Source organism: Arachis ipaensis, chromosome B3 (genome assembly GCF_059453495.1).
Source record: "Arachis ipaensis isolate K30076 ecotype BB chromosome B3, ASM5945349v1, whole genome shotgun sequence".
In the NCBI taxonomy this organism is placed as follows: Eukaryota; Viridiplantae; Streptophyta; class Magnoliopsida; order Fabales; family Fabaceae; genus Arachis; species Arachis ipaensis.
In genome coordinates this window covers 94,420,375-94,427,059 of record NC_142438.1, presented here as the reverse complement: position 1 = coordinate 94,427,059, position 6,685 = coordinate 94,420,375, and the positions used below count along the sequence as shown (strand labels likewise).

Sequence of the window (6,685 nt, the reverse complement as noted above, 5' to 3'; positions counted from 1 at the left end):
AAAAACAGTAGTACTTTGTATTAATTCATGAGGAACAGCAGAGCTCCACACCTTAATCTATGGAGTGTAGAAACTCTACCGTTGAAAATACATAAGTGATAAGGTCCAGGCATGGCCAAATGGCCAGCCCCCAAAATGTGATCAAAGGATCAAAAGATGTAAATACAATAGTAAAAAGTCCTATTTATACTAAACTAGTTACTAGGGTTTACAGAAATGAGTAAGTGATGCAGAAATCCACTTCTGGGACCCACTTGGTGTGTGCTTGGGCTGAGCATTGAGCTTTACACGTGTAGAGGCTTCTCTTGGAGTTGAACGCCAGTTTGTAACCTGTTTCTGGCGTTTAACTCCACTTTGCAACCTGTTTCTGATGTTTAACTCCAGAATGCAGCATAGAGCTGGCGTCGAATGCCAGCTTAAGTCATCTAAACTCGGTAAAAGTATGGACTATTATATATTTCTGGAAATCCCTGGATGTCTACTTTCCAATGCAATTGAAAGCGCGCCATTTAGAGTTTTGTAGCTCCAGAAAATCCACTTTGAGTGCAGAGAGGTCAGAATCCAACAGCATCTGCAGTCCTTTTTCAGCCTGAATCAGATTTTTGCTCAGGTCCCTCAATTTCAGCCAGAAATTACCTGAAATCATAGAAAAACACACAAACTTATAGTAAAGTCCAAAAATGTGATTTTTATTTAAAAACTAATAAAAATATACTAAAAACTAACTAAATCATACTAAAACTATGTAAAAACAATGCCAAAAAGCGTATAAATTATCCGCTCATCACAACACCAAACTTAAATTGTTGCTTGTCCCCAAGCAACTGAAAATCAAATAGGATAAAAAGAAGAGAATATACTATAAATTCCAAATATCAATGAAACTTAGCTCCAATCAGATGAGCGGGACTTGCAGCTTTTTGCCTCTTGAATAGTTTTGGCATCTCACTTTATCCATTGAAGTTCAGAATGATTGGCATCTATAGGAACTCAGAGTTCAGATAGTGTTATTGATTCTCCTAGTTCAGTATGTTGATTCTTGAACACAGCTACTTTATGAGTCTTGGCCATGGCCCTAAGCACTTTGTTTTTCAGTATTACCACCGGATACATAAAGGCCACAAGAACATAATTGGGTGAACCTTTTCAGATTGTGACTCAGGTTTGCTAAAGTCTCCAATTAGAGGTGTCCAAGGTTCTTAAGCACACTCTTCTTTTTGCTTTGGACCTTGACTTTAACCGCTCAGTCTCAAGTTTTCACTTGACACCTTCACGCCACAAGCACATGGTTAGGGACAGCTTGGTTTAGCCGCTTAGGCCAAGATTTTATTCATTTAGGCCCTCCTATCCACTAATGCTCAAAGCCTTGGATCCTTTTTATTTACCCTTGCCTTTTGGTTTTAAGGGCTATTGGCTTTTTGCTCTTACCTTTTGGTTTAAAGAGCTTTTGGCTTTTTCTGCTTGCTTTTTCTTTTCTTTCTCTTTTTTTTTCCGCTTTTTTTTTTTCTTTTTTTTCTGCAAGATTTTTTATTCACTGCTTTTTCTTGCTTCAAGAATCATTTTTATGATTTTTCAGATTATCAAATAACATTTCTCCTTTTTCCTTATTCTTCAAGAGCCAACATATTTAACATTCATAAACAACAACTTTCAAAAGACATATGCACTGTTCAAGCATTCATTCAGAAAACAAAAAGTATTGTCACCACATCAAAATAATTAAACCAGTTTCAAGGATGAATTCGAAATCATGTACTTCTTGTTCTTTTGTAATTAAAACATTTTTCATTTAAGAGAGGTGATGGATTCATATTCATAACTTTAAGGCATAGACACTTAGACACTAGTGATCATATAGTAAAGACACAAACATAAATAAAACATAAAGCTCAAAAATCGAAAAACAGTAAAATAAATAGACAAGAAGATTAAGGAATGAGTCCACCTTAGTGAGGGTGACGTCTTCCTCTTCTTGAAGAACCAATGGTGCTTTTGAGCTCCTCTATGTCTCTTCCTTGCCTTTGTTACTTCTCCCTCATAGCTCTTTGATCTTCTCTAATCTCATGAAGGATGATGGAGTGCTCTTGATGCTCCACCCTTAGTTGTCCCATGTTGGAACTTAATTCTCCTAGGGAGGTTGCTCCCAATAATTCTGTGGAGGAAAGTGCATCCCTTGAGGAATCTCAGAGATTTCATGGTGAGGAATTTCCTCATGCTCTTGTTGAGGTCCATGATCTCTTGTTTGCTCCATACTTTTCTTAGTGATGGGCTTGTCCTCTTCAATGAGAATGTCTCTGGCCTTAGATGCCCTAGATGGTTATGGAAAAACAAAAAGCAATACTTTTACCACACCAAACTTAGAAGGTTTGCTCATCCCCGAGCAAAAGAAGAAAGAAGTGAGTAGAAGAAGAAGAAAATGGAGGAGATAGAGGTGTGTGAATGGTTCGGTCAAGGGGGTTTAGGTGGTTATCATGTGTGAAAAGGAAGGAGTGATGGTTTGAATTTAAGTGGGTGGGTGTATGTGGGTTGTATGATGGTTTTGGAGGAGTAATAGAGGTGATTGGTGGAGCGTATTTGTGGAAGAGAGTTATGTAAAGGTGTGAAGAGGAGAGAAGAAGATGTGGGGATCCTATGGGGTCCACAGATCAAGTGGGATCAAGGACTTAACATCCCTGCTCCAATTAGGTGTGTAAAACGCCCTTGCTGTGCAATCCTGGCGTTTAACGCCAGGTAGATGCTTGTTTCTGGCGTTAAACACCAGACAGAAGCTTGTTTCTGGCGTTTAAACGCCAGACTGCTCTACTCCAGGGTGTGCTATTTTCAATGCTGTTTTTCATTCTGTTTTTGATTTTTCAGTAGTTTTTGTGACTTCACATGATCATAAACCTAAAAAAAACATAAAATAACAATAGAAAATAAATAAATATAATTAGATAACATTGGGTTGCCTCCCAATAAGCGCTTCTTTAATGTCAATAGCTTGACAGTGAGCTCTCATGGAGCCTCACAGATAATCAGAGCAAGGTTGGAACCTCCCAACACCAAACTTAGAGTTTGAATGTGGGGGTTCAACACCAAACTTAGAGTTTGGTTGTGGCCTCCCAACACCAAACTTGGAGTTTGACTGTGGGGACTTTAGTTGACTCTACAGTGAGAGAAGCTTTTCATGCTTCCTCTCCATGGTTACAAAAGGAGATCTTTGAGTCTTAAACACAAGGTTGTCCTCATTCAGTTGAAGGACTAACTCTCTTCTGTCCACATCAATCACAGCTCTTGCTGTGGCTAGGAAGGGTCTTCCAAGGATGATGGATTCATCCTCTTCCTTCCCAGTGTCTAGGATTATGAAATCAGCAGGGATGTAAAGGTCTTCAACCTTTACTAACACGTCCTCTACTTGTCCATAAGCCTGTTTTCTTGAGTTGTCTGCCATCTCTAATGAGATTCTGGCAGCTTGCACCTCAAAGATTCCCAGTTTCTCCATTACAGAGAGTGGCATGAGGTTTATCATTGACCCAAGGTCACATAGAGCCTTCTCAAAGGTCATGGTGCCTATGGTACATGGTATTAAGAACTTTCTAGTATCCTGTTTCTTCTAAGGCAATTTCAGTTGATCCAGATCTCTCAGTTCATTGGTGAGCAAGAGGGTTTATCTTCCCAAGTCTCATTACCAAATAATTTGGCATTCAACTTCATGATTGCACCAAGGTATTTGGCAACTTGTTCTTCAGTAATGTCTTCATTCTCTTCAGAAGAAGAATACTCATCAGTGCTCATGAATGGCATAAGGAGGTTCAATGGAATCTCTATGGTCTCTAGATGAGCCTCAGATTCCTTTGGTTCCTCAGAGGGAAACTCCTTATTGATCACTGGACGTCCCAAGAGGTCTTCTTCACTAGGATTCACGTCCTCCTCCTCCCTTGTAGGTTCGGCCATGATGATTAAATCAATGGCTTTGCACTCTCTCTTTGGATTTTCTTCTGTATTGCTTGGGAGAGTACTAGGAGGAGTTTTAGTGACTCTTTTACTCAGCTGGCCCACTTGTGCCTCCAAATTCCTAATGGAGGACCTTGTTTCATTTATGAAAATTAAAGTGGCCTTAGATAGATCAGAGACTATATTTGCTAAGCTAGATGGATTCTGCTCAGAATTCTCTGTCTGTTGTTGAGTGGATGATGGAAAAGGCTTGCTATTGCTAAACCTGTTTCTTCCACCATTATTAAAGCCTTGTTGAGACTTTTGTTGATCCTTCCATGAGAAATTTGGATGATTTCTCCATGAGGGATTATAGGTGTTTCCATAGGGTTCACTCATGTAATTTACCTCTGCTATTGCAGGGTTCTCAGGATCATAAGCTTCTTCTTCAGAAGATGCCTCTTTAGTACTGTTGGATGATTCCTTCAATCCATTCAGACTCTGAGAGATCATATTGACTCGCTGAGTCAATATTTTATTCTGAGCCAATATGGCATTCAGAGTATCAATTTCAAGAACTCCCTTCCTCATAGGCGTCCCATTATTCACAGGATTCCTTTCAGAAGTGTACATGAACTGGTTATTTGCAACCATGTCAATGAGTTCTTGAGCTTCTGCAGGCATTTTCTTTAGGTGAATGGATCCACCTGCAGAATGGTCCAGTGACATCTTTGATAGCTCAGACAGACCATCATAGAATATATCCAGGATGGTCCATTCTGAAAGCATGTCAGAAGGACACTTTTTGGTCAGTTCCTTGTATCTCTCCCAAGCTTCATAGAGGGATTCACCTTCTTTCTGTTTGAAGGTTTGAACATCCACTCTAAGCTTATTAAGCTTTTGAGGAGGAAAGAACTTGGCTAAGAAAGTCGTGACCAGCTTATCCCAAGAGTTCAGGCTATCCTTAGGTTGAGAGTCCAACCATATTCTAGCTCTGTCTCTTACAGCAAATGGGAAAAGCATAAGCCTATAGATCTCGGGATCAACCCCATTGGTCTTAACAGTATCACAGATCTACAAGAATTCAGTTAAGAACTGAAAAGGATCTTCAGATGGAAGTCCATGAAACTTGCAGTTCTGTTGCATAAGAGAAACTAATTGAGGTTTAAGCTCAAAGTTGTTTGCTCTAATGGCAGGGATTGAGATGCTTCTTCCATGTAAATTGGAATTTGGTGCAGTAAAGTCACCAAGCATCTTACTTGCATTGTTATTATTTTCGGCCATGTCTCCTTCTTTTTCGAAAATTTCTGTCAGATTTTCTCCAGAGAGTTGTGCTTTAGCTTCCCTTAGCTTCCTCTTCAGAGTTCTTTCAGGTTCAGGATCAGCTTCAACAGGAATGTTCTTATCCTTGTTCCTGCTCATATGAAAAAGAGGAGAACACAAAAAGAAAATATGGAATCCTCTATGTCACAGTATAGAGATTCCTTATGCAAGTATAAGAAGAGAAGAATGTAAGAAGGAGAAGAGGAAAAATTCGAACACAGAGAGGGGGATGGGGTTCGAATTTTTGGGTGGAGGAGAAGTGTTAGTAGATGAATAAATAAATAGAAGGAGGTGAGGAAGAGAAGAATTCGAAAATTTAAATAAAATAAAATAAAAATATTTTAAAATTAAAGTTAAAATTCGAAAATTAAAATTGAAATCAAATTAAATTGAAATCAAAACAATTAGTTAATTAAAAAGGAAATTTGAGAAAGAGGGAAGGGATTTTCGAAAATTAGAGAGGGAGTTAGTTAGGTAGTTTTGAAAAAAGAATCAAATAAAAAGTAAAGTGGTTAATTGAAAAAGATTTGAAAATCAAATTTGAAAATATAAGAAGTTAGATAAGATTTTGAAATTAATTTTGAAAAAGATGTGATTGAAATTTATTTTGAAAAAGATTTGAAAAAGGAATTTAAAAATATTTGATTTTGAAAATTAAAGTTGATTACTTGACTAACAAGAAACTAAAAGATAGGATTTTAAAATTTAAAGATTGAACCTTTCTTAATAGGCAAGTAACAAACTTTAAAATTTTTGAATCAATCACATTAATTGTTAGTAAAGATTTTGAAATTATGAAACAAAATAAGAAAAAGATTTTTGAAAATCATTTTGGAATTTTCGAAAATTATGAAAGAAAATTGAAAAAGATTTGATTTTTTTGAAAAAGATTTGAAAAAGATAGAGTTTTTAAAATGAAAATTTGATTTGACTCATAAGAAACAACAAGATTTTAAAAATTTTTTAAAAAATTCAACTCAAATTTTCGAATTTGATGAGAAGAAAAAGAGAAATATATTTTTTTTTATTTTTGAATTTTTAATGATAAAAGAGAAAAACATCAAAAAGACTCAATGCATGAAAATTTTGGATCAAAACATGTGATGTATGCAAGAACACTATGAATGTCAAGATGAACACCAAGAACACTTTGAATGTCAAGATGAACACCAAGAACTTATTTTAAAAAATTTTCAAGAAAAGAAAAACATGTAAGACACCAAACTTAGAGATTTTTCATGTTTAGACACTATGAATGCAAAAATGCATATGAAAAATAACAAAAGACACAAAACAAGAGAATATGAAGATCAAACAAGAAGACTTGTCAAGAACAACTTGAAGATCATGAAGAATACATGCATGAGTTTTCGAAAAATGCACAAATTTTAAAAACATGCAATTGACACCAAACTTAAAATTTGACTCAAGACTCAAACAAGAAACACAA

At 36.5% G+C, this 6,685-nt stretch overlaps 1 non-coding gene across 1 annotated transcript; it reads left to right on the top strand.

The window, feature by feature from the left end:
* The first annotated feature begins 4,695 nt into the window (after window positions 1-4,695).
* LOC148571623 (small nucleolar RNA R71) lies at window positions 4,696-4,803 on the top strand. Its single transcript, XR_015908710.1, has one exon. It is a non-coding gene; the product is annotated as a small nucleolar RNA R71 (small nucleolar RNA).
* Window positions 4,804-6,685: the final 1,882 nt, after the last annotated feature.